At 45.8% G+C, this 27,199-nt stretch overlaps 1 protein-coding gene and 1 long non-coding RNA gene across 5 annotated transcripts in view; one reads left to right on the top strand and one right to left on the bottom strand.

Moving 5' to 3' along the window:
• Positions 1–13,274, top strand: part of LOC126942909 (uncharacterized) — a 44,069-nt gene extending 30,795 nt beyond the window's left edge. For 2 of the 3 annotated variants that reach the window (XR_007721631.1, XR_007721632.1), the window contains exons 2-5: positions 2,003–2,155; positions 3,688–3,814; positions 11,796–11,863; positions 12,993–13,274. This is a non-coding gene — a long non-coding RNA (uncharacterized LOC126942909). Of the gene's footprint in view, positions 1–1,580; positions 2,156–3,687; positions 3,815–11,795; positions 11,864–12,992 lie in introns of those variants that run through there. The other variant, XR_007721630.1, reaches the window with a different exon arrangement.
• Positions 1–27,199, bottom strand: part of ECSIT (ECSIT signaling integrator) — a 385,922-nt gene that overhangs the window by 172,907 nt on the left and 185,816 nt on the right. The window lies entirely within an intron of this gene.

Here is a 27,199-nt window from a genome sequence, read left to right as displayed (position 1 = left end):
CTTACTTTCTTACATAAGAAAATTCTTCCTTTGCCCCTGTGGCTTTGCAGGGTTTAGCCCCATAGCTGCTATCATGGGCTGGCATTGAGTGCCTGTGGCTTTTCCAGGTGCAGGGTCCCAACTGTTGGTAGATCTACCATTCTGGGGTCTGGAAGATGGTCCTCTTCTCAAAGTTCCACTAGGTACTACCCCAGCAGGGACTCTGGGGGCTCCAACCCCACGCTTCTCCCCCATACTGCCCTGGTACAGGTTCTCCATGAGGACTCTGCCCCTGCAGCAGGCTTCTGCCTGGACATCCAGGCTTTTCCATACATCCTCTGAAATCTAGGTGGAGGCACCCAAGCCTCAACCTTTGCATTCTGCACACCTGCAGGCTTAACACCACATGGAAGCCGCCAAGGCTTATGGCTTGCACCCTCTGATACAGTGGCCCAAGCTGTATCTGGGGGCCTTTGAGCCAAGGCTGGATCTGGAGCAGCTGGGATTTAGGGTAGTGGTGTCATGAAGCCGTGCAGGGCAGTGGGGCCCTGGGTCTGGCTCACAAACCATTCCTCCCTGCTAGGCTTCTGGGCCTGTTATGGGAGGGGCTTCCAGGAAGGTCTCTGAAATACCTTAAAGGCTTTTTCCCCAGTGTCTTAGCTGTTAACACTTGGCTCCTTCTTGCTTATGCAAATTTATACAGCCTGCCTGATTCCTTCCCTGAAAATGTGGTTTCTTTTCTACCACATGGCCAGGCTGCAAATTTTCTAAACTTTTTACTCTGCTTCCCCTTTAAATAGAAGTTCCAGTTTTGTGGCATTTCTTTGAGCATAGGCTGTTAGAAGCAGCCAGGTCATATCTTGAATGCTTTGCTGCTTTGAAATTTCTTCCACTAGATACCCTAAGTTATCATTCTTAAGTTCAAAAGTTCCACAGATCCTGACTGGGCACAGTGGCTCACACCTGTAACCTAACACTTTGGGAGGCTGAGGTGGGCGGATCACCTGAGGTCAGAAGTTTGCGACTAGCCTGGCCAACATGGTTAAAACCCTGTCTCTACTAAAAGTTCAAAACTTAGCTAGGCGTGGTGGCACATGGCTGTAATCCCAGCTACCCAGGAGGCTGAGGCAGAAGTGCTGGAACCCAGGAGGCGGAGGCTGCAGTGAGCCGAGATTGTGCCACTGCACTCCAGCCTGGGTGACAGAGTCACCACTCAGTCGCAAAAAAAAAAAAGTTCCACAGATCCCCAGGGCAGAGGCACAGTGCAGCCAAGCTCTTTGCTAAGGAAAAACAAAAATGACCTCTGCTTCAATTCCCCGTAAATACTAATAAGTATTGTCCTTTCCATCTGAGACTTCCTCAGCGTGAACTTTATTGTCTATATCACTATCAGTATTTTGGTCACAACCATTCAGCAAGCCTCTAGAATGTCCCAAACTCCCTTATCTTCCTGTTGTCTTCTGAGCCCTCCACACTCTTCCAACCTCTGCCTGTTAAGAAGTTCCAAAGCCAGTTCCACATTTTCAGATATCTTGATAGCAATGCCCCACTTCTCAGTACCAATTTTCTTGTATTACTCCATTCTTGCAGTGTGATAAAGAAACACCTGAGACCGGATGATAATTTATAAAGAAAAGAGGTTGAATTGGCCTATGATTCTGCAGACTGTATAGGAAGCATGGTACAGGAAGGATGGCATCTGCTCAGCTTCTGGGGAGGCCTCAGGAAACTGACAATCAGGGTGGAAGGCAAAGGGGGAGCAGCACTTCACATGGCCAGAGAAGGAACAAGAGAGAGCAGGGCAAGGTGCCACAGACTTTTAAATGACCTGTTCTCACAAGACCTTACTATCACAAGAACAGTCCCACAGAGATTGTGCTAAACCATTCATGAAGTACCACCATCCAGTCACCTCCGACCAGGCCCCACCTCCAATATTGGGAATTAGAATTTGACATGAGATTTGGGTGGAGATTCAAATCCAAACCATGTCCTTTTGCTTTTTTCTGTTTTCTGTTTGCAGGGTAGATTTTTCTCCATCCCTTTACTTCGAGCCTAAGGGTGTCACTGTGTGTGAGATGGGTCTCTTGAAGACAGCATACCATTGGATCTTGCTTCTTTATCCAAGTTGCCACTGTGCCTTTTAATTGGGGCATTTAGGCTGCTTACAGTCAAGGTTAGTATTTATTTATATGTGTAGACTCGATCCTGTCATGTTGTTAGCTGGTTATTATGCAGACTTGTTTGTGTGGTGGTTTTATAGTGTCACTGGTCCGTGAACTTAAGTGTGCTTTTGTGGTAGCTGGTAATGGTCTTTTCTTTCCATATTTAGCACTCCCTTCAGGACTTCTTGTACAGATGTTCTCCTTTATTGTAATCACACAGGTTGGGCTCTGTCCCCCAAATAATGTGTAGTGATGAAACACGTGAAATGTTATCTGCCAGGGTCACTCATTACAGACTCTGTGCCCAGAGTATTTTTTCATGGCTCTGTTTTCTGTTAGTTGTAATAGAATACCTGAAATCTGGCTGGGCATGGTGGCTCATGCCTGTAATCCCAACACTTTGGGAGGCTGAGGCAGGTGGATCGTTTGAGGCCAGGAGTTTGTGAACAGCCCAGCCAACATGGTAGAACCCCATCTCTACTGAAATACAAAAACAAAGCTGGCATGGTGGTGCATGCCTGTAATCCCAGCTCATTGGGAGGCTGAGGCATGAGAATTACTTGAACTGGGAGGTTGAGGCTGCAGTGAGCCAAGATTGCCCCACTGCATTCCAGCCTGTGCAACACAGCAAGACTGTTTCAAAACAAACAAAAAACACCCCTGAATTTGGGTTAATATGTAAAAAAATATCTATTTTGTACAATTCTCAAAGTTTGGAAATCCAAGGGCAAATGGGGTACATCTGGTAAAAGCTTCTTGCTCTTTACTATCTGAGGCAGGGGAGATCACTAGGCAAGGGGGCTGATTGTGCTAACTCTGGTCTGTTTCTCTTCTTACAAGGCCACAAGTCTTATTTGTAGGATAACCCATTAATTCATTACCTCTTCAGTTCATCAGTGGATTAATCCATTCATGAGGCACAGTCCTCATGACCTCTTAAAGGCCCTGCTTTCAGTACTGACACATTGGGGATCAAATTTTGTTATGAGCTTTGGAAGGGGAAATTATTCACACCTAGCAAGGGCTGATTAGGTACACTGCCTCAGCTGAAAATATCAAAATGAGGGAAAATGGGAATTAGGCAAATACCATATTGTTTGCATAAGTAGTTAAGGAACACACAACCCCATGTGTTAGTTATGTTGGTGCAGGTCTTCCTAAATCTAGCCCCTAGATACCATCAAAAGTTCAGCTTTCTAAATAAATATGTATGAATATGCAGTTATGTTTGGGACTCTCTCATGAGAGGTTGTACTGACCCACTATACAGAGACACACTAGAGGTGATCCAGGGAGCATATCTCAGTCTCTGAAATCATCAGTGAGAGGCATGTCCCTGTTGGCTGTTACTTTACTGAATATATTCAGTTCTAGTATCAGAATTGCTGTGATGGAGAAAGTGAGTGTAGACAGAAGAGGCTGACCAAGTCATTGAATAAATGTTTGGAGTCTGTAGCATTGTGTGAACTTCCTCTAAAGTGAGTGTAGATTCCTAGCGCTGTCAGTCTGAACCTTCCTCCTCTGCACATGTGGGATGTTTCAGGACTCAGTGACCTTTGAGGATGTGGCTGTGAACTTCACCCAGGAGGAGTGGGCTTTGCTGGGACCTTCCCAGAAGAATCTCTACAGAGATGTGATGCGGGAAACCTTCAGGAACCTGATGTCTGTAGGTAAGGATGACATCATTTCTTCACTTAGTCAATTACAGAACAAGTGTTTCCTGGTCATCTCCACTGCTCAATGATTTGGAACATGGTAGGCAATACAGTAGACCCTTGAACAAGGTGGGGGCTACAGACTCTGATCGTCCACATAGTCAATCAGATGCCTGTGAATTTAGAGTCCCTAAAAAGTTAACTACTAATAGACTACTGTAGACCAGAGCTTTATTGATAACAAAGTCTAATAACACATATTTTATGTTTGGTATATATCTATATACATATACATGGCCAGGTGTGGGGGCTCACACCTGTAATGCCAGTACTTTGGGAGGCTGAGGCAGGAGGATTGCTTGAGTTCAAGATTTTGAGACCAGCTATAGCAATGAAGTAATAATCCTGTCTGTATAAAAAATTAAAAAATTAGCCAGGCATGGTGGCACACCTGTGTTCCTAGCTATTCAGAAGGCTGAGGCAGAAGGTTTGCTTGAATCAGGAAGGTTGTGCTTGTGGTAAACCATGATTGCACCACTACACTTTAGCCTGGGCAACAGAGTGAGTCCCTGTATGAAAAAAATAAAAATAAAAATAAATGTGTGTGGCTGGGCGCAGTGGCTCACGCCTGTAATCCCAGCACTTTGGAAGGCCGAGGCAGGTGAATCACTTGAGGTCAGGAGTTCGAGACGAGCCTGGCCAACATCATGAACCCCCCATCTCTATTAAAAATACAAAAATTAGCTGGGTGTGGTGGTAGGCACCTGTAATCCCAGCTACTTGGGAGGCTGAGACATGAGAATCACTTGAACCTGGGAGGGGGAGGTTGCAGTGAGCCAAGATCACACCACTGCACTCCAGCCTAGGTGACAGACTGAGACTTTTTTTTTTTTGAGACAGTGTGTGTGTATATATATGTTTAAGACAGTGTCTCTCAGACATAGACTTGCTAGGTCTACAGGCGAGTGCCACCATCCCCAGCTACTTTTTGTACAATTTTTTTGTAAGGTGGAGGGTCTGGAACTCTTGGCCTCAAGCTTTCCCCCTCCCTAGCATCCCAAAGTGCAGGGATTACAGGCATGAGCTACCATGCCAAGCCTGTTTGGTATATTATATGTACTGTATTCTTACAATAAAGTAAGTTTTTCTTTGGAAAAGGTTATCAAAAAAATTAGAAGATATATTGACTTTAGTAAGTAAAAGTGGATTATCAAGATGTTCTTCCTTGTCTTCACATTGAGTAACCTGAGCAAAAGGAGGGCTTGATCTTGCTCTTAGGGATGGCAAGAGCTGATGAAAACGTGCATGAGTGGACTGTGCAGTTCAAACCCATGTTGGCCAAGGTTCAACTGAACTTTGGTGAATAAATCAGCCATGGCCACAGTGTCCCATGAACATAGAATCTAATAATTTTTCTGTAATTTTGTAATAACTTATGACTTTTATGGGTCTAAATTTTATTCCTAAAATGTAAAGACCAGATCACTGAAGATCAGTACAAGAATTCCAGAAGAAATATAAGGTAAACTGCACTTACAACCTAGAGCTATGTCCCTTAAGATATTGTTAGAATGGACCAGGTGTGGTGGCTCACGCCTGTAATCCCAGCACTTTGGGAGGCTGAGGCAGGTGGATCACGAGGTCAGGTGATCGAGACCATCCTGGTTAACATGGTGAAACCCTGTCTCTACTAAAAATACAAAAAATTAGCTAGGCGTGGTGGCGGGTGCCTGTAGTCCCAGCTGCTCAGGAGGCTGAGGCAGGAGAATGGCTTGAACCCAGAGGCATAGGTTGCAGTGAGCCAAGATCGCGCCACTGTACTCCAGCCTGAGTAACAGAGCGAGACTCTGTCTCAAAAAAGAAAAAAAAAGATATTGTTAGAATGACAAAATAATTTTAAAAGCAAGCAAAGAAAATGAAGCAGTCTTCAAATTCATTCATTTTTAGAAAAATTTTTCCAGGCTGGGCATGGTGGCTCACACCTGTCATCCCAGCACTTTGGGAGGTCAAGGGAGGCAGACTGCTTGAGCCCAGGAGTTCAAGACCAGCCTGGGCAACATGGTAAAACCCCATCTGTACAAAAACATAAAAGTTAGCCAGGCATGGTGGCATGCGCCTGAGGTCCCAGCTATTAGTGAGGATGGCTTGAACTCAGGAGGTCAAGGGGGTGATGAATCGTGAACATTCCACTGCACTTCAGCCTGGGTGACAGAGTGAGACCCTGTCTCCAAAAAAAAATTTTTTTCCAAAAAAAAAATACTTCCACAAGACATAAATATCCAGTGTTTTCAAAATAGTTGCCTTGGAACCAGTGTTAACATTGATGTTCACAGTCAATTTCTTTTGATAATAAGTGTAATGCAGCCCTCTTGCAGAGTATTCGGTCCATTGATATTTACACCGTTCAGACAGGCCAGAAAACCTACACTTTCCATCGTAATGTAAAATATGTAAATCAAATACCTACTAATGAACATAAAATCATTTATAAACCAACCCTTTGTATTGTGCTTCTGATTTCTCACAGCAGTCATATGGTAGAGAGTCTGTGAAGGTAAAGAAGATGGTCAATGTGAAGAAATCTTAAGCCTTATTCCACATGGTATAGTGAAGATGACCATGTGAAAGCAGTGTGTGTGGAGAAGGCAACATGGATCATTCATCTCTTAATTGCTGCATCAGAGCTGACACTGGACACAAATCATATGAGTATCAGGAACACAGAAGCCAGAAGCCACATAAGCAGTGTGTGAAAACCTTCAGCTTTTGCCACTCCTTTCAAACACGTGAAATCCCTCACACTGGAAAGAAACTCCATGATTGTAGGAAATGTGGAAAAACCTTCATTTCTGTTCAAACCTTTTTTTTTTTTTTTTTTTTTGAGACGGAGTCTAGCTCTGTTGCCCAGGCTGGAGTGCAGTGGTGCGATCTTGGCTCACTGCAAGCTCCGCCTCCCAGGTTCACACCAGTCTCCTGCCTCAGCCTCCCGAGTAGCTGGGACTACAGGCGCCCGCCACCACGCCCGGTTAATTTTTTGTATTTTTAGTAGAGACGGAGTTTCACTGTGTTAGCCAGGATGGTCTCGATCTCCTGACCTCGTGATCCACCCACCTCGGCCTCCCAAAGTGCTGGGATTACAGGTGTGAGCCACTGTGCCTGGCCCAGAAATCTTTCTTGTATCATTAGTAGAGTTGCCCACTTCATCACCGAAGCCATCAGGACACAAGAGAAGTCCTTAGGTTCTCTTGCCCACATAGCCCTAGACAACCACATTGGGACTATCTCCCTACTTCACAAGGTTGTGTCTGTGTAACACTTGCTTCTGCATCTGGGTAAATCTTCTAGTCAGGCTCAATTGGGAACATATAAGATCTTAAAACCAGCCAAATTTCTGAGCCTTCCTGTCTAGACTTCCTGGGTTACATTTCCAATCCTAAGCTTTCCCTTGTTCTCTGGAACAAATATTTTGGTTACAAGCTCCTTATGCCTTTTCCCCAGAAGTATGTAGAAATTATTCCTTCTAAAATGTGATCTTGATAACAGAGTGCAGTGGCACGCTCTTGGCTTACTACAACCTCCACCTCCCAAGTAGCTGGAATTACAGGTGTGCGCCACCATGCCCGGCTAATTTTTTGTCCTTTAGTAGAGATGGGGTTTCACCATGTTGGCCAGGATGGTCTCAATCTCCTGACCTCATGATCCACCCGCCTCAGCCTCCCAAAGTGCTGGGATTACAGCTTGAGCCACCGTGCCCGGCTGATACCAGGGAACTCCCAGAGCAAAGCACTAAATACTTTCATTCCTCTAAGGTCTATGACTCTAATCAGCAGAAAGTAGAGCAGTCATCACTCCTTTTCTTTCAAGATTTAGGAATGGACATAAAAGGAGGCATTTGTAACTACGACAGATTATGTGGTACAACTTCTATATAATGAAGTTGAGTTTTCATTTGCCATGGACCCAACACTGAAGGTCACATAATCTGAGCATGTCCAGATGAACCAAATGTGTAACCATGGGTGGAACCTGTATACTCAGACTGAGGTGTGGAGATTAAAGTAAAAGGAGATACCAGGCTGGGCGCGTTAGCTCACACCTGTAATCCCAGCACTTTGGGAGGCTGAAGTGGGTGGACTGCCTGAGCTCAGGAGTTCAAGACCACTCAGAGCAACATGGTGAAACCCTGTCTCTACAAAAGATACAAAACAACCGGGTGTGGTGGCGCATGCCTGTAGTCCCAGCTACTTGGGAGGCTGAGGCGGGAGAATTGCTTGAGCCCCAGAGGTGAGGGTTGCAGTGAGTGAGATCGTGCCACTGCACTCCAGCTTGGGCTACAGAGTGAGATTCTGTCTCAAAAAAAAAAAAAAAAAAAAAGATAACACATGGCAGAATCCAGGATCTAATCAGGTTGGGCCCTGGTATCATCCTGGTATCATCCCATGGCAGGATCTAATCGAGTCACATCAACCTGGCATCAGATCACTGCAAGATCCAGTGAGTTCATGTCTTACTACCCTACGCTTATAAAACTTGGCAAAGCCCCCAGTTCAGGGAGACAGATTTGAGCATTTCTTCCTTTCTTCTTGCCAGTCAAACTTGTAAGTAAAGCTTTTCTTTCTTCAAAAGCTGGTGCCATGCAATATATTGGCTTGTGTACATCTGGAAGTAAGCCAATTCATTGCTTGCTAACATAACAAAGAATCAGCAACTGAAAATGCAACAATTAAAATTATCCAGTCTGGGCCTGGCAGGGTGGCTCACGCCTGTAATCCCAGCACTTTGGGAGGCCCCGGGCGGTGGATCACCTGAGGTCGGGAGTTCGAGACCAGCCTGACCAACATGGAGAAACCTGTCTCTACTAAAAATACAAAATTAGCCGGGCGTGGTGGCACATGCCTCTAATCCCAGCTACTCGGGAGGCTGAGGCAGAAGAATTGCTTGAACCCAGGAGGTGGAGGTTGCAGTGAACCGAGATTGCGCCACTGCACTCCAGCCCGGGCAACAAGAGTGAAACTCTATCAAAAAAAAAAAAAAAAAAAAAAAAATTACCAGTCTGTGGGGAAAAAAAAAAGGAAAGAAATTGAGAGAATGTGTTACTAGTATACCTGCCTTGCCAGTCATGTTAAAGTTCTTCAGAGCAAAAGAAACTGATACAGGTTGGGAAATCAGATGTTTCAAAAACAAAACAAAACTTGTTAGAAAACAATTAAATGAAGGCATAAAAATGACTTTCTTTTCTTCTCCCTCATAGATAAATGTTTGTTCAAATGAATATCAACAATGTATTGGGTGGTTATAGCTTCTAACAGGTCAGATGCTTGACAGTGATGTTATATGGGATTGGAAAGAAGAATTCAGAACACTAACATATTGGTACTACCCCAGAAACCCGTATAGTGTTACTTGAAAACGAAAGTCCATTAGTTGCAAAATGTAAACTGCAAACTATGGAATTCACTAATACAATTTAAGAAACAATGTAAATTTACTATACTAATAGAAGCAAGCAAATGGAATATAGAATGCTCAAAAGAAGGCAGAAAAATAGAGCCAGTAGAAAAAACCACAGGTACAACAAACAATACATATGAACATATTAATCTAATTATGTCTATTACCACTTTGAATTTTTTTTTTTTGAGATGGAGTCTCACTCTGCCCAGGCTGGAGTGCAGTGGCGTGATCTCAGCTCACTGCAAGCTCCGCCTCCCAGCTTCACGCCATTCTCCTGCTTCAGCCTCCCGAGTAGCAGGGACTACAGGCACCCGCCACCACGCCCAGCTAATTTTTTTTTTTTTTTTTGTATTTTTAGTAGAGATGGAGTTTCACTGTGTTAGCCAGGATGGTCTCGATCTCCTGACCTCGTGATCTGCCCGCCTCGGCCTTCCAAAGTGCTGGGATTACAGGCGTGAGCCACTGCGCCGAGCCTGAATGTGTATTATCTATATACACCAGTAAAAAAGACAGGCACTGGCAGAGTAGAATAAAAAAGAAGGCCCAGCAATGTGTGAAAGATAAGCATTTTAAACAAAAAGACACATATACATTAAATAGAAAGGTATGGAGAAATATATGCCGTTCTAGCCCTAATCAAAAGTATGGAACAGCTATATTAAATTCAGATAAATTAGGTTTTTTTGAGACAGAGTCTCTGGCACCCAGGCTGGGGTGCAGTGGTGTGATTACAGCTCACTGCAACCTGTGCCTCCTGAGCTCAAGCAATCCTCCCACCTCACTGGGACTACAGGCGTGTGCCACCATGCCTGGCTAATTTTTGTCTTTATTTTTTGTAGAGACAGGGTCTCACCATGTTGCTCAGCTGGTCTTGAACTCCTGGGTTAAGTGATCCACCCATCTTGGCCTCCCAAGTGCTGGGATTATAGGCCTGAGCCACCATGCCCGGCCCAAAACACGTTTTAGATCAAGGAAAATTACAAGGGATGGAAGGTTTTATAATGATAAAGAAGTCAATCCTACCTTGACATACAAGACATTAGTATCTATGCCCATAAAACACAGCACCGGCCGGGCACGGTGGCTCAAGCCTGTAATCCCAGCACTTTGGGAGGCCGAGACGGGCGGATCACGAGGTCAGGAGATCGAGACCATCCTGGCTAACACGGTGAAACCCTGTCTCTACTGAAAATACAAAAAAGCCAGGCGTGGTGGCGGGCACCTGTAGTCTCAGCTACTGGGGAGGCTGAAGCAGGAGAATGGTGTGAACCTGGGAGACGGAGCTTGCAGTGAGCCGAGATTGTGCCACTGCACTCCAGCCTGGGTGACACAGCAAGACTCCGTCTCAAAAAAAAAAAAAAAAAAAAAAAAATAAATAAATAAGAAGAAGAAGAAGGGAGATGAGATCAGGGAGGTACAACAGAATTGGCCAAGGTTTATTTGCTTACCTTTCCCCACATTCAAAAGGTTAGTCCAGTAGCTGGGTGTGGTGGTTCATACCTGTAATCCTAACATTTTGGGAGGCTGAGGTGGGTAAATTGCCTAATCCCAGGAGTTCAAGACCAGCCTGGGCAACATAGTGAAAGCTTGTCTCTACAAAAATTAGCCAGGTGTGGTGGTGCACACCTGTAGTTCCAGCTACTTGGGAGGCTGACGTAAGAGGATCGCTTGAGCCTGGGGAGGTCGAGGCTGCAGTGGGCTGAGATCACAGAAATGCACTGTAGCCTGGGCAACAGAGTGAGACCCCTTCTCAAAAACAAAAGTAAACTTAAAAACAAGGTTACTCCACTGTCGCTGTGGAGATGGAGCTGTAGGCCACAGTGGCACACTGCTAGGTAGCATGTGATGGAAACCAGAGCAGCTAGGAAATTTCATTCTGGGAGCTCCACATGCCCTAATCTCCTCTCCTCACGTACTGGAAATGCTCTTTTCTCCGGGATTTCAATTCTCGCGAGGATTACTCCCTCTCCTGGAGAAGTTTAAGGTGATGACCATGGTGCCTTTTTTTCTGACACCACTTCTGAAAACAAATGTGTGGAGACTGCTGAACACCAACTGATTCTCCAACACCAGCTGGGTGTCCAGGAATTCAATTCTGATAGGGTTAGCTCCAAACTCACAAGCTGACTGCTCATGGCTTCCATTACAGGTGCCATCTGCAAGCCCCACAGACCACCCTTGCAGCCAACTGTGTATATATCCAACAGCTCCATCCTCAGGTTCACACATTTTCCAGAACTAGGCACGGAACTCAGCAAAAACAGTTTGTTTAGGGTTATCAGTTTATTATAAAGGATATCTCAAGAAGAGCCAAATGGAAGAGAGGCATACAGCTAAGGAAAGGGGAGAGATGAGCAAAGCTTCCCCTGTAGGGTGACACCACCCTCCCTGCACATCAATGCATTCACTCACCAAGCGGGAAGCTGTCCCAAAGTCTTTATTCAATAATTTTTATACAACTCAATCTCGACCCTCCATTTCCTGAGGTCAGAAGATGGGGCTTAAAATTTCAACCCTCGTCGTCATGCATTTGCTCTTTCAGGTCACCAGTCCTGATCCTGAAGTTACCTAGTAGCCGCATCCTGAGTCACGTCATTAGCACAACTCCAGGTAAGGTCTAAAAGGAGCTTGTTTTTTCTTTTGTTTTGAGATGGAGTTTTGATCTCGTTGCCCCGGCTGGAGTGCAATGGCGCGATCTCGGCTCACTGCAACCTCTGCCTTCCGGGTTCATGCGATTCTCCTGTCTCACCCTCCAGTGTAGCTGGGATTACAGGCGCACACCACCATACCCGGCTAATTTTTTGTATTTTTAGTAGAGACAAGGTTTCACTGTCTTGGTCAGGCTGGTCTCGAACCCCTGACCTTGTGATCTGCCCGCTTCGGCCTCCCAAAGTGCTGGGATTACAGGTGTGAGCCACCGTGCCCAGCCATTTTTTTTTTCTTTTTGAGATGGAATCTTGCTCTGTCATCCAGGCTGGAGTGCAGTGTGCAGTCTTGGCTTACTTTAATCTCTGCCTCCTGGGTTCAAGCAATTCTCCTGCCTCAGCCTCCCAAGTAGCTGGGAGTACAGGCCTGCAACACCAAGCCCAGCTAATTTTTGTATTTTTAGTAGAGACAGGGTTTCACCACGTTGGCCAGGCTGGTCTCGAACTCCTGACCTCAAGTGATCCGCCCCCCTCGGCCTCCCAAAGTGCTGGCATTACAGGTGTGAGCCACCGTGCCTGGCTTTGAAAGGAGCTTGTTGGGGATAACAAAACTAGGGACAAAGACCAAATATAGTTTTTATTGTATCACAGACTCAAACTCTCATATTCATAAACCCTTTGTCCAGCAGGCAGAACCAAAAAGTATTTTTCTCTAAATAGGCTCCTGACGGAATTTCTCATTTTATGCAACTTACACTCTGATTAAACCAAGTCAGTGAATGCAAAATGAAACTGCTGCTGATGCTGAATTTTATCCAAGCCCTATAATTGTAGTAAATAGCTATGATTAAAGATATTATTCCAACTTCACCACCAACCAGTCCAGGGTATTCTGGACAAGCAGCCAAATGCATTGTAATAACCTCTACAATACTTAGACTATACCCATTTTTTACTTATAACGAGGCCAGATAAACACTGACCAAATTCTCATTCTTTGTCTCATAAATAACCAGAACAGCTGTGACTTCACTAATCAGTCTGAACAATATACTGTAAAGTAAACGTTGCTTAAATTTCTGTCCTTCCTCCAGACCCTTGAACTCTGAAGTACCCTCAGCCTGAGCCAGCACACAGCCTCTCTCCTTCACGACCCTGTGAAGAACAAGCTGAAGGCAGGGTTAAAACATGCTCTGATCTAGGATGTGATTTTCACTCTCCATCCTGCCCTCCCCCTCCCACCTTGTTTGCTCTTCTGTTGGAAAGAAAAAACACTTTTCTGCCCAATCTTTGAGATGTTTGCTTATCTTATGCTTGGTGCTTCTCCCTTTCCCTCTTTGCATTCCTTTCTAATGAAGTCATTTCTTCTAAATCCCTATTTGTTATCCCTGAGAATGTCTAGCAACAACCTCGCATCAATAACAAATACAGCCTCAGACAGGGCATCACCCCAACTGCTCTACCTGTGGAATTTCAGCCCTTTTCAGTACAAAGGGCTTTTCTCATGGTCAGCGTGATCAGGCTGGGACACCTGCAGAGGCTTCCAGAAGAACCAACTGAACTAGGCCTTCAGTGATCTTTTTTGTGCTCACAACTGGCCTTAGCTTGGAGTCACTGGCCTCAGGTCTCTGCCCCTCAAGGCTACTCATTTACCCTTTTATGCCTTACATGGATATTTAAAAACAAAATATCATCTGGGCATGGTGGCTCACACCTGTAATCCCAGTGCTTTGGGAGGCTGATGTGGGAGGATCGTTTGAGGCCAGGAGTTCAGTGGGCAACACAGTGACCAGTGTGGGCAACATAGTGAAATCTCATCTCTACAAATAAAAATCAGCCGCACATGGGGGTACATGCCTGTAGTCTCAGCTGCTTGGGAGGCTGAGGTAGCAGGATTGCTTGAGCCCAGGAGTTTGAGGCTACAGTGGGCCATGATTACTCCTGCCTGGGTAACAGAGGGAGACCCTGTCTCAAAACAAACAAACAAAAAACCAATGCTTGATGAATGCAGCAAAATCACTCCAATTCAGTGTTTGTGTTTATAGGAGGGAAGGGAATTGTAAGGCACTTATATTTTATAGCTCAATAGGAAAAGCGTTAAGTAACTACCCATTTCAGACAAATATTTAATTTCTACTTCCATAATAAATTGTTTAGTAAACTAATATTTCAGTTCCTTAGGCTGTTGCAAATTCCTCTCCCATAGAATTTAGCATTAATCTGTCAGGTGCACATAAAAGGAACAAAAAAAGTTAACCCATTGTCCCAAATTCTCTACCCTATAAAGGAGAGGAACCGAAGTTTTGATGAGTCTTTGTAATTCATTGATGTACCTCCGACACTTTCTCATGAAAATATATTCATTTTTTTTCTGCAGCCATAATGGAAAACAGGTTTTCTCAAATTATTTTCCCTCCTAGTATTTTCTCTGCTAAGCCCTCAAATTTCACTTGAAATCATCCAATAAAAAAACAGACCTGAGAAATTTACTACACAGGCTCTGGGGGGAGGGGAAGTAAGATTTTTAAAAAATGAAGACCAGGCGCAGTGGCTTACGCCTGTAATCTCAGCACTTTGAGAGGCCAAGGTGGGAGGATCACATGAGGTCAGGAGTTCGAGACTAGCCTGGCCAACATGGTGAAACCTCGTCTCTACTAAAAATGCAAAAATTAGCCAGGTGTGATGGCAGACACCTGTAATCCCAGCTACTCAGGAGGCTGAGGCAGGAGGATTGTTTGAACCCAGGAGGCGGAGGTTGCAGTAAGCCAAGATCACGCCACTGCACTCCAGCTTGAGCGACAAGAGTAAAACTCCATCTCAAAAAAAAAAAAAAGAGAAAAAAAAAAGAGCAATATAGGACTAAATATGTAATTTGTTTCCTGAAATCCAACTCTTCCCTCTTGTTTTCCCTCTATCTCTAATGATAGGATACATTTTATAATAAAAAAGTAAATCTGAAATGAGTTTACAGATTTATTCAAGGTGACAAATCCATGGAGGGGCAGTGCTAACTGAAAACAGACAAGTCTGACTCAAGTATCAGGTCAGGTTCTCCTATCACCTGAGATACACCCCTTCCCATGCTGCTCACCGAAGTGCTGAGTGACCACCCTCCCAGGAGACACTGCACTGTGTGCTTTTGAGGTTCTTGTACCACATCATTGGGGTGGGTTTTCCTTTCCTTAGGGTCAGTTTTTACCCTTCACTATGTGGCAGGCCAGGTCTCACTAACACAGGCCTCCATAACAACTGTTTCAGCACTGACTGAGTGGTTAAGTTAAACATTAAAAGTTGAGACAGCCAATGCCTCTAAACAAAGGCTGGAATGTAACGAAAACCCACCAGGAGTTTTGCCTAGGCCTTTCCTGGGCCTTGAAGCATGACAAGATAACGAAGGAATTCTTAATGGGACCCAACAAGCTTTAGTGGGGGTCTGAAGAAACTCCCCCGGCCTCCACAAACAGGTTTACTGGGGGTCTAAGAAATTCCCCAAACCTCCATGATTTAGCAGGAGACAAGATAAGGGTAATCACCCCAGCACCTGGACCCATTTAGATTAAATGAATTTACTGAGGTTTCAGAGGAAGGTCTTCAGGACTCAGATCTTAGTTATAGATTAGAAGAAGTTAATCACTTATGTGTTTAGATGAATGCACACTTACATGTAGACATATGGCTTACAAGGTATATACGCTCTGGAAAACTTGGTAATTTTGAGTTGGGCTGGTGATAATTTCCAGGTCTTCTCCCTGTAACTGGTTACAGAAATAAAAATTCTCTTCTTCCCCAGTTCATTTGCATTTTGTTATTGGGCTTTGAGAATAACCAGCCCCACTGTTTGGTCCGGGAACAACTAGGCTAAGAGAATCCAAAGAACAGGGATCATTTCAATCCTTTCCCTTCAATACCAGCAATTGAGTGGCTGACCAGGCATGTGTCTCCATGAAATGGAAACTACACTCGGCGTGAGAAGAGCTGTGTCCCAAGGGCTTTGCTTGTGGTATGAAGGGTAAACCAGGAGACTCCTCCCATCCCAGGGCTTCCAGCTTCTGCCCTGGGACCCCTCACCCCTACATCTCTGGCTCTCCCTATGGGAGAAGTGACCAGGAACTGATATTCATGAAACCCTCCTAGACAAAGCTGCTGTGTGCACCTTATGCCAGCCCAGGCAGTTCTGAAATACACCACCACGAAAAGATAGAAGATGGGCTGAGGACACATCACCCCGTAAAATTTTCAAAGGAGAACCTCAACCCAAAGACATTCTAATAAAGTGCCTGTGCCCAGGGAAGATAAAAGAGAGGCATAAACTTAAGAGCCATAAACAATGGCTCTTTTTAAAAGTGTTTTCCCTTATGTTCATGAACATTTCATGTGTGAGGAAAGCAGAGGATAACCAATTAACACTCTGTTTAAAAAAAATGTTTAGGTTGGGTGTGGTGGCTCCCAAGGTGTAATCCCAGCACTTTGGGAGATCACAGCGGGCGGATCATGAGGTCAGGAGTTTGAGACCAGCCCGACCAACATGGTGAAACCCCGTCTCTACTGAAAATACAAAAATTAGCCGGGTGTGGTGGTGCGCACCTGTAATCCCAGCTACTCAGGAGGCTGAGGCAGGAGAATCGCTTGAACCCAGGAGGCGGAGGTTGTAGCAAGCCAAGATGGTGCCACTGTACTCCAGCCTGGGCAAGAAGAGCGAAACTCCGTCTCAAAAAAAAAAAAAAGTTTATTTGCCAAGGTTAAGGACGCATCCGTGACACAGCCTCAGGAGGTCCTGACCACACGTGTCCAAGGTGGTTGGGGTACAGCTTGCTTTTATATTAATACATTTTGGGGAGACACAATACATCAGTCAATACATGTAAGAGGTACATTGGGTCCGTGTGGAAATGAGGGACAACACAAAGTTGGGGGGAGGGGCTGGTTCCCAGGTCACAGGTAGATTTTCCCATAAGTGGTTGTAGAGACCAAAGTTTCATCACGCAGATGAAGCCTCCAGGTGGTAGACCTCAGAGAGAATAGCTTGTAAATGCCTCTTATCAGACTTAAGTTCTGTGTTGATGTTAATACTGATAGGCTTTTCCTGGATTGCAAAAGGGAGGCCAGTATAATGGGGCACGTCCAGCTGAAACGGTTTGACTGTGTCCCCACCCAAATCGCATCTGGAATTGTAATCCTTTCGATTTAGGCTATTGTGCCATAGAGCCTGCTTGCAGGAATTGTAATCCCCATATGTTGAGGGAGGGACCTGCTGGGCGGTGATTGGATCATCGGGGTGGTTTCCCCCATGCTGTTCTCCTGATAAGAGAGTTCTCACGAGATCTGGTTGCTGGATAAGTGTCTGGGCTCCCGGCTTCTCTGTCCCCCTCCTGCCGCCATGTAAGACTGCCTTCCTTCCCCTTCTGCTATGATTGTAAGTTTCCTAAGGCCATGTGGAACTGTGAGTCAATTAAAACCTTTTAAAAATAATAAATTACCCAGTCTCAGGTAGTATCTTTCTAGCAGTGTGAGAACAGACTAATACACGGACCACCCTTCCACGATGGCCTGAACAAGTTTTTTCAGGTTAATTTTGTAGCGCCCTTCGCCAGGAGGAGGGATCTGTTCAAAATGATTGGGGGGCTTAGAATTTTATATTTGGTTTAAAGAAGGAATAAAGTAATAAAGCACTGGGGACCTCAGACCGTAGCTCCTTCCACGCACGAACCCCACACACGAGTCGGAATTTCCCCCCATGATCCTCCCGTGGCCCCCGCATTATCTGGGGAGACGCGGGGCTGCGGGCGCGGAGCTGCCTAGAGACGGCTCCGGGGCCGGGGCCACAGTCACCGCGAAGGAACGGGACAGGACGCCCGGGGTCCCGGCTGCCGGCCCAGCCCCACCCTGCGGCCGAGGGGACCGAGGGCCGAGCTGCGCCAGGGGGATTCCGGTCCACAGAGCCCGGAGTCGGGGTAGGGAGCCCGGTGTCCCGCCACGGCCAGTTCCAACCAGCCCCTCCTCCCGTCTCGGGATCCCTGGCCCCTCACGCTCACCATTTTCCGAATTCCTCCGTGTCCCGGGGTCCTCTCTGCGGCTCCCACGACCACTGCAGGTCCTTGTGTGACAGAGGCTGCCACAGACTCTCCAGAGTGCCTCTCAGCGACAGAGACAGGAGCCCAGCGAAGTGGCGTGAAGACGCCACCAGCTTCGTCAACCTCGCACCCTCCTCCTTGCAGGGCGCCTGATTGACAGTTCCCGCGAACCCGCCCCGCGGCCCTGATAGGATAGTGCGACAGATCCCGCCCCCTGACGACTGAGTGACAGAAGAAGCGATTTCACGCTGGGGAGTGGAGACCGATGAACGAGTTCCAGACACAGCCCTTGGCAGGGCGGGCTTCTTCCCTGCGCTGTGCCCTGACCCCTCCCAGGGGACATCTGCATTTAAGCAGAATCCCCCGTCTGTACTCAGTGGGACCTTCCTGCTTTTTCGTCCTAGACTGGGGGTCACGACTGTGTGCAGGGAAACCAAGACACATTGCCCAGTGGAGCCATTCCCTGGCCTCGGAGTAGGAGGGGAGCCGAGGCCACACGGGCCACACTGCAGCAAGAATAAGGGCTTAGGCTGGGCGTGATAGCTCACGGCCGTAATCCTAACACTTTGGGAGGCCGAGGCCAGCACATTGGTTGAGCCGGGGAGTTCGAGATCATCTCGGGCAACATAGTGAGAGCTGGTCTCTACAAAAAATACAAAAATTAGCCGGCAATGGTGGCCTGTACCTGTAGTCCCAGCTACTCGGGAGGCTGAGGTGGGAGAATCACTTGAGCCTGGGAGGTTAAGGCTGCAGTGAGTCAAGATCGTGCCACTGCACCCCAGCCTGGGCGACAGAACGAGACACTGTCTCAAAAAATAAATAAATAAATAAATAAATAAATAAATAAAAATAAGGGCCTGATGTGTTCCAGGGATCAGGAATTTTGGATGAGGCTGTTGGCTGCATGGCCAAGACTTTCTCCCACCTTATCTCTCAATCTACTCATTTTCAGCCAAGGAAGCAAAAACATGCCAACAACGGAATAAAATCATTAGATGTATGGAAAAAGTGGAATCACATAGTAGCAATATTTTATAAGGAAATCGAAAGAGAAGAAAAGCAAACACTTGAACTAGTCGAGATAAGTAGCCTGCTGCACCTGCAGTTCACAAACCCGCAGTCAGAAGGTGATACACGTTCCCAAGCTTGTGAGTCAGACTTTGCTGAAACGGAGACCCAGAGTGGATCCTATCCTGGTTATGAGGCAGGGGCACTTAAAGATTTAACTCTAGGAACTCAACGTGGCCTCCTGCCCCTTCTCCAGAATGTGGAAATGCTCCCTCCTTCAAGATCTTCATTTTCTTTTTTTGTTTTTGTTTTTTTTTTGAAACGAAGTCTCGCTCTGTCGCCCAGGCTGGAAGGCAGTAGCGCAATTTCGGCTCACTGCAACCTCCGCCTCCCAGGTTCACGCCATTCTCCTGCCTCAGCCTCCCGAGTAGCTGGGACTACAGGCGCACGCCGCCATGCCCGGCTAATTTTTTGTATTTTAGTAGAGACGGGGTTTCACCGTGTTGCCCAGGCTGGTCGCAAACTCCTGAGCTCAGGCAATCCGCCCACCTCGGCCTCCCAAAGTGCTGAGATTACAGGTGTGAGCCACTGCTCCCGGCCCACTAATTTTTATATTTTTAGTAGAGATGAGGTTTCGCCATGTTGGCCAGGCTGGTCTTGAATTCCTGACATCAGGTGATCCATCTACCTCAGCCTCTCAAAATGCTGGGATTAACAGGTGTGAGCCATCCTGCCGGGCCAAGACCTTCCTTTTAGCCAGCAGGAAACTCTCATCTAAAAATCAGTTTAATGCATTGACCCATGTTAACGGTCAATTCATAACTCCTTTTCCAGAAAGCAATCTAATGAGTCTTTAAATCTGACCTTCACAGGTTTTCGTCCTATATACAAATTACAGCCTGCCTCCTGTGACTCTGTGCATGCCCAAGGCAAAACACTTGAATGTACTGAGATCTTCAGTATTTACAAAAAAAGACGGTCAGATTAAAATATTCTGTCTATGCCCTCAATAAGCAGGTAGTAGAACAGGTTAGAGAGGACAACATCAAATAAAATGGACATGGAACTTACCCATGATATCACAGTCTATCCTGGAGGATTTTTGTTGTTTTGTTTTGTTGTGCAGACAGGGTCTCACTGTATCACCCAGGCTGGAGGGCAGTGAGTGGTGTGCTCCCAGCTCACTGCAGCCTCAAGCTCCTGGGTTCAAGCCATCCTCCTACCTCAGCCTCCCAAGTAGCTGGAACTACAGGCATGCACCACCATGCTTGGCTAATTTTTTAAATTTTTTGAGGTAGACATGGGTCTTACCATGTTGCCCAGGCTGGTCTTGAACCCCTGGGCTCAAGCAACCCTGCCCCCTCAGCCTCCCAAAGTGCTGGGAATACAGGTGTGAGCCACCGTGCCTGACGATCATCGTTTCTAAAAAGCAATTTACTTCAAAAGAGTTAGAGAACCACAGGTGGGTTCCCCTGCGGCCAGTTAGACTGTTTGAAAAGGAAAGCTATTTACGCAATAATGTGCAGCTGTCTAGGAAATGCCCCAAAGTACGCAGAGTTACAATCTCAAAAAGGACGCAACCCCCTAGCTGCATCTACTTGTGATTTTCCTGCTTTCCAGGGCACTGCAGCTTCTCAGAATCCAGTCCTTTAGCTGTTCTGAGCAGCTGGAGGCCATCCGCAGGGGCAGGCAGGCAGCCCAGGAAGCCCCAAAGGGAGCTCCATTTTCCTCCCTTTGTAGGCTCAAGATTGCTCTCAGCTTAAAGTCACTGGCCTCAGGCTCTGCTGCCCATTCCAGGTTTTTAGGGCTCAGAAAACAATGCCCCTCAAAAAAGGCCTGGGAAGCAAAAGTTGTTCTCTAACCTTCTCTTGCCCTCCTATCAGTCCCATTCCCTACCAAGGGTAGCCATAGAAGCTAGAATCCCTCTTCCCCAAGAGCAGTCATAAAACACAAACAAATAACTTTCCCTGTGCCTTCCTTTGGAAAAACTGGTCACAAAGAATTTATCTGACCTACTTTATTTGACTGTAGGTCATAAGACTGTCATTTAAGAGAGGATTCTGGCCGGGCGCGGTGGCTCACACCTGTAATCCCAGCACTTTGGGAGGCCGAAGCAGGCAGATCACGAGGTCAGGAGATCAAGACCATCCTGGCCAACATGGTGAAACCCCGTCTTTACTAAAATACAAAAAATTATCTGGACATGGTGGCACGTGCCTGTAATCTCAGCTACTTGGGAGGCTGAGGCAGGGGAATTGCTTGAACCCAGGAAGCAGAGGTTGCAGTGAGCCGAGATCGCACCACTGCACTCCAGCCTGGCAACACAGCAAGACTCTGTCTCAAAAAAAAAAAAAAAAAGGATTCTGTCTCATACCTAGAAGGAAGGAATGCTACTCAGACCAAGAAAAATCTAGACAGGTCTTGCTGGGTTTCCTCACTCAGTCTATCAGCATTCAATCATAACTTCTTTTGTTCAATCAGATTTCTACATAGCTGTTCACACATTGTTTAAACGCAAGCACAAAAATGTACAACTTTGCCTATATCTCCGAGTCTTCATTCTGAAGGCTCCTGTGTATATACATTAAATAAAATGTGTATGCCTTTTCTCCAGTTAATCAGTCTTTTGTGAGTTGATTTTTCAGTGCAACATGAGAGGGTAAAGGAGAACTTTCCCCATGGCCCCTACAAGGTTATTCACCTGCCTTTTACCAACACTGGTTGGTTAAATGAGACAAAGACCCTCAATCCCACTGTTTGAATAAGAAGCCAGCAGACTCCTGGGTTTTCTCCTATGTTTATATATAAAGTAGAGGAAGAAAACTCTAAGGTATTTTATATGGGTTAAAAAATATTTTTTAAAAAACCCTGGAAATGGTTGGCTGTGGTGGTTCATGCCTGTCATCCCAGCACTTTGGGAGGCTGAGGTAGGCAGATCACTTGAGGCTAGATATTTAAGACCAGCCTGGTCAACATAGTGAACCCTTATTTCTTTTTTTCTTTTTTTTTTTTTTTTTTTTTTTTTGAGACGGAGTCTCGCTCTGTCGCCCAGGCTGGAGTGCAGTGGCCGGATCTCAGCTCACTGCAAGCTCCGCCTCCCGGGTTCACGCCATTCTCCTGCCTCAGCCTCCCGAGTAGCTGGGACTACAGGCGCCCGCCACCTTGCCCGGCTAGTTTTTTTTTTTGTATTTTTTAGTAGAGGCGGGGTTTCACCGTGTTAGCCAGGATGGTCTCGATCTCCTGACCTCGTGATCCGCCCGTCTAGGCCTCCCAAAGTGCTGGGATTACAGGCTTGAGCCACCGCGCCCGGCCTGTGAACCCTTATTTCTACTAAAAATACAAAAATTAGCCAGGCATGGTGGTCCATGTCTGCAGTCCCAGCTACTAGGGAGGCTGAGGCATGAGGATTGCTTGAACCCGGGAGGTGGAGGTTGCAGCGAGCCAAGATTGTGCCACTGCACTCCAGCCGGGGTGACAGAGTGAGACTCTGTCTCAAAAAATAAAAATGAAAAAAATTTAAAACCTGGATATAATTATTCCTTTGAGAAAACTAACATGCTAACAAACTTATTTTCATCTTAACAATTATGTAAAACAACTAATCAGGCTGGGCATGGTGGCTCATGCCTGTAATCCCAGCACTTTGGGAGGCCAAGGTGGGCAGATCACTTGAAGTCAGGAGTTCAAGACCAGCCTGGTCAACATGGTGAAACGCTGTCTGTACTAAAAATACAAAAATTAGCAGGGTGTGGTGGTGCATGCCTGTAATCCCAGCTGCTTGGGAGGCTGAGGCACGAGAATCACTTGAACCTGGGGAGGTGGAGGTTGTAGTGAGCCGAGATTGAGCCACTGCACTTCAGCCTGGGTGAAAGAGCAAGACTCTGTCACAAAACAAACAGACACAAAGACACACACACGCACACACTAATCAAAAGTGAACTCTCCCCTTTTCCCTCTGTTTCAGCAGCTCCCTGACCTTCACAGTTCATGGTTGTCATCATGTGCTCTGTACCTGGTGATGGACATGTCCGGTTTATCCATTTGAAACTCTCAACCCCACTCCATCACCACTGACCCATCCAATAATTTCTGCAGCTAAATTCTAAGCATTGTGTAAATACCTCTTCCCTTTAACCAGTCCAGCTGGCCCAGGTTGAATACACCTGTGGCTCTCTCATTTCCCTCAATTTCAATTATTTATTCGAAACTATCTTCCAGGATTGACTGTGATATCTTGTATGATGACCACATTTATTTTATTTGCTTCTGTTCTTCCTAACCCATGTCGCCACCTGTTCACTGAGGGCACAGACAGAGTATTCTAAGCTGACTATCTATCACCTGCTGTAAATTCTGGAGGTCCCAGCGCAACCCGGAGAAATCTACAGCCCAGAGAGGATGTTAATGCCATCCTTACCACAAGAGGGAGCTTCTTATTTTTCACTTCCAGAAAATGACTAATAACAGAATTTTGGAGGAGTTTTGCATAGAGCAATATAGATGATAGAAGTAAAGGTAACACCATTCAATTTTGTTTCATTTTCTTTCTTTTTTTTTTTTTTTCTTTGAGACAGGGTCTCACTCTATTGCCCAGGCAGGAGTGCAGTATGACGATCACAGCTCATTGCAGCCTCAACCTCCTGGGCTCAAGCAATTCTCCTGCCTCAACCTCCAGTTAGCTGAGACCACAGGTGTGTACCACCATGCCTGGCTTACTTTTTAAAAAGTTATTTGTAGAGGCGGGGGTCTCACTATGTTGCCCAGGTGGTCTTGAACTCTGGGCTCAAGTGGTCCTCCTGCCTTGGCCTCCCAAAGTGTTAGGATTACAGGTGTGAGCCACTGTGGCCAACCTGGTTTCATTTTTATGATTTAACTTTTCCTAGGTTAAAAAAGCAAATAAGGCCAGGCACAGTGGCTCACTCTGTAATTCTAGCACTTTGGGAGGTCGAAGCTGGAGGATCACTTGAGCCAAGGAGTTTGAGACCGGCCTGGAGCCTGGGCAACCTACTGACCAAAGAAAGAGAAAGAGAGAGAGAGGGAGAGCAAAAAAAATCTGTGAATCTTAACTGAATTTCTCTTAATATGAGAAGTGCAAGGAAATATCTCTACAAACAGAAAGATGTAGGAGTAACTGAGGTGGTACAAAGGATTCTCTCTGAGATGGTGACATTTACTGTGAGACCTGAAATAATATATTAGGGCAGTAAAAACTTAGGGCAGAGGATTCAGGGAAGATGGCAGAGTAGCCAGCATAAAAAAGCTGTCTCAGGCCGGGCGCAGTGGCTCACGCTTGTAATCCCAGCACTTTGGGAGGCCGAGGGGGGCGGATCATGAGGTCAGGAGTTTGAGACCAGCCTGACCAGCATGGTGAAACTCTGTCTCTACTAAAAATACAAAATTGGCTGGGTGTGGTGGTGCATGCCTGTAATCCCAGCTACTTGGGAGGCTGCGGTAGGAGAATTGCTTGAACCCGGGAGTCGGAGGTTGCAGTGAGCCAAGATTGCACCACTGCACTCCAGCTGACAGAGTGAGACTCCATCTCAAAAAAGAAAGAAAAAAAAAAAAAAAGGCAAGCTGTCTCAGCCAGGCGTGGTGGTTCACAGCTGTAATCCCAGCACTTTGGGAGGCTGAGGTGGGCAGATCACCTGGGGTCAGAAGTTCGAGACCAGCCTGACCAATGTGGAGAAACCTCGTCTCTACTAAAAATACAAAATTGGCCACGTATGGTGGTGCATGCCTGTAATCCTAGCTACTTGGGAGGCTGAGGCAGGAGAATCGCTTGAATCCCGGAGGCGGAGGTTGTGGTGAACCGAGATCGTGCCACTCCAGCCTGGGCAACAAGAGCGAAACTCCGCCAAAAAAAAAAAAAAAAAAAAAAAAAAGCTGTCTCCCCGCCTAGACAACCATTGCATTGACAGAATCATCCGATGTAGCAATGTTATAACTGTGCAGTCTACTGAAGCTTTGCAACTTCCATAAAAAGGATTAGACAGTAAACTATGGCTAATTGTAGTCATTTTATCACTTAGCATAATACAAGCTATCCTTCCCACCCTTACCCCTGTTGCAGGCAGCTGCACATGAGTGTTTTCCTCTAATTTGGCCTCGGGATGTCTCTCAGAAGTGTGGCTATAAACTTTAGTGCTGCATTGACGGGGCTCCAGGACACCTGGTTGTGGATATTTACAGTGTCACTTTCATGGGGTCTAATGTTTAAGTGTTAACCCAGACCAAATGTCCTTCACAGGAAACTTGACTATACTGGCAGATGCCCTTACGGTTCTACCTCTGCCAAATTAATCTCTACCAAGATAGCCACTCTCTATAGAGCCCTGACCTGGTAATAAGCTAGACGTACGTGTGGCAGTCAGGTGAGATGTGTGAGACAGCATCAGGCAGGCCAATATATGCACTGTGGGAGTTTCAGAAGGAGAAGAGACAGAGAAAGGTCAGGGGAGACTATCTGGAGAACTAATAGCTGAAAATATTTCAAATTAGATAGAAGCCATGAATGCAGACACACAAGAAGCTCAACGAACTCCAGGTAGGATGAATGCAAAGAGAAGGACATGAAGACGCATTATACTCAAATTGTCAAAGCCAAACACAAAGGGAGAACCTTGAAGGCAGCAAGGAAGAAGTGAATCATCACATATAAATGATATTTCGTAAGATCATCAGCAGATTTCTCATCAGAAGTGTTGAAGGCCAGAGGTAGTGGGCTGATGCATTCAAGGTACTTAAAAAAAAAAAAAAAATAGCCATGGTGGCACATTCCTGTAGTCCCAGCTATTCAGGAGTCTGAAGTGGGAGGGTTAGTTGAGGCCCAAGAGTTCAAGGCCAGCCTAGGCAACATGGCAAGACTCCATCTCAGAAACAAAGACAGTCAAGAATCCAATATCTGGCAACATCATCTTTCAAAAGTGAGGAGGAAATTAAGGCATGCTCACATGAACAAAAACTGAGGTAGTTTTGTTCTTTTTGTTTTTGCCATTAGATGTATCCTGTGAGAAACGCAAAAGCCTTCTACAGGTTGAAATAGAAGAACACTAGACAATATCTGGAAGGCGTATGCCCAAATAAAGATCTCAGCAGAAACAAATGCATGGACAATTATAAATGCGAATATTACTGGACAATAATTGTGAACTCCAGTTTTTGTCTTCTACATAATTGAAGACACAAATCCATTGAAATGATTAGTCTAAAAGCTAGCATTTTAGACTTGGCTTTTGAACTCTATATTTTGTTTTTTTACACAGTTTAAGAGACTAATAAAAAAGAAACTAGGCTGGGCGCGGTGGCTCATGCCTGCAATCCCATCTCTGTGGGAGGCTGAGGCGGGCAGATCACAAGGTCAAGAAGTCGAGAGCATCCTGGCCAAAATGGAGAAATCCCGTCTCTATTAAAAAAAGAAATACAAAAATTAGTTGGGCGTGGTGGCACACGCCTGTAATCTCAGCTACTCGGGAGGCTGAGGCAAAAGAATCACTTGAACCCGGGAGGCAGAGACTGGAGACAGAGTGAGACTCTGTCTCGAAAAAAAAAGAAAGAAACGAATGCACTGAAAATATGTTTGCATTTTCGAATACATAAAGTATAAAGATGTAAATTTATGACATCAAGCTGAAAGGTGTGTGAACAGGCATGCCATGGAGCATTGTATTTTTATGCTATTGATGTTTAATTGGCATAAATTTAGAGTGTTATAACCTTAGGATGGTAAACACAATCCCCATGGTAATGAACAGAGCAGTAGTGTATACACAAAAGGCAACAATAAAGAAATTTAAATGTTTCACTACAAAAAGCAATTAAAAAGCAAAATAATGGAGAAAATGCATGAAATGAGAAGAAAAAAGCTACAAGGCATATTGAAAACAAATAGAAAAATGACAAAACCAAGTCCTTATCAGGAATTACTTTATCTATTCATTTTGAGACAGAGTCTTGCTCTGTCGTCCAGGTTGGAGTGCAGTGGTACGATCTTGGCTCACTGCAACCTCTGCCTCCTGGGTTCACGTGATTCTCATACCTCCCAAATAGCTGGGATTACAGGCATGCGATTCTCCTGCCTCAGCCTCCCAAGTAGCTGGAATTACAGGCATGCATCATCACGCTCGGCCAATTTATTTGTATTTTTAGTAGAGACAGGGTTTCGCCATGTTGGCCAGGCTGGTCTGGAACTCCTGACCTCAAGGGATCTGCTCGCTTCGGCTTCC

Source organism: Macaca thibetana, chromosome 19 (assembly GCF_024542745.1).
Source record: "Macaca thibetana thibetana isolate TM-01 chromosome 19, ASM2454274v1, whole genome shotgun sequence".
Taxonomy (NCBI): Eukaryota; Metazoa; Chordata; class Mammalia; order Primates; family Cercopithecidae; genus Macaca; species Macaca thibetana.
The sequence above is the reverse complement of the archived record's forward strand: the minus strand, read 5'-3'. Positions and strand labels throughout refer to the sequence as shown.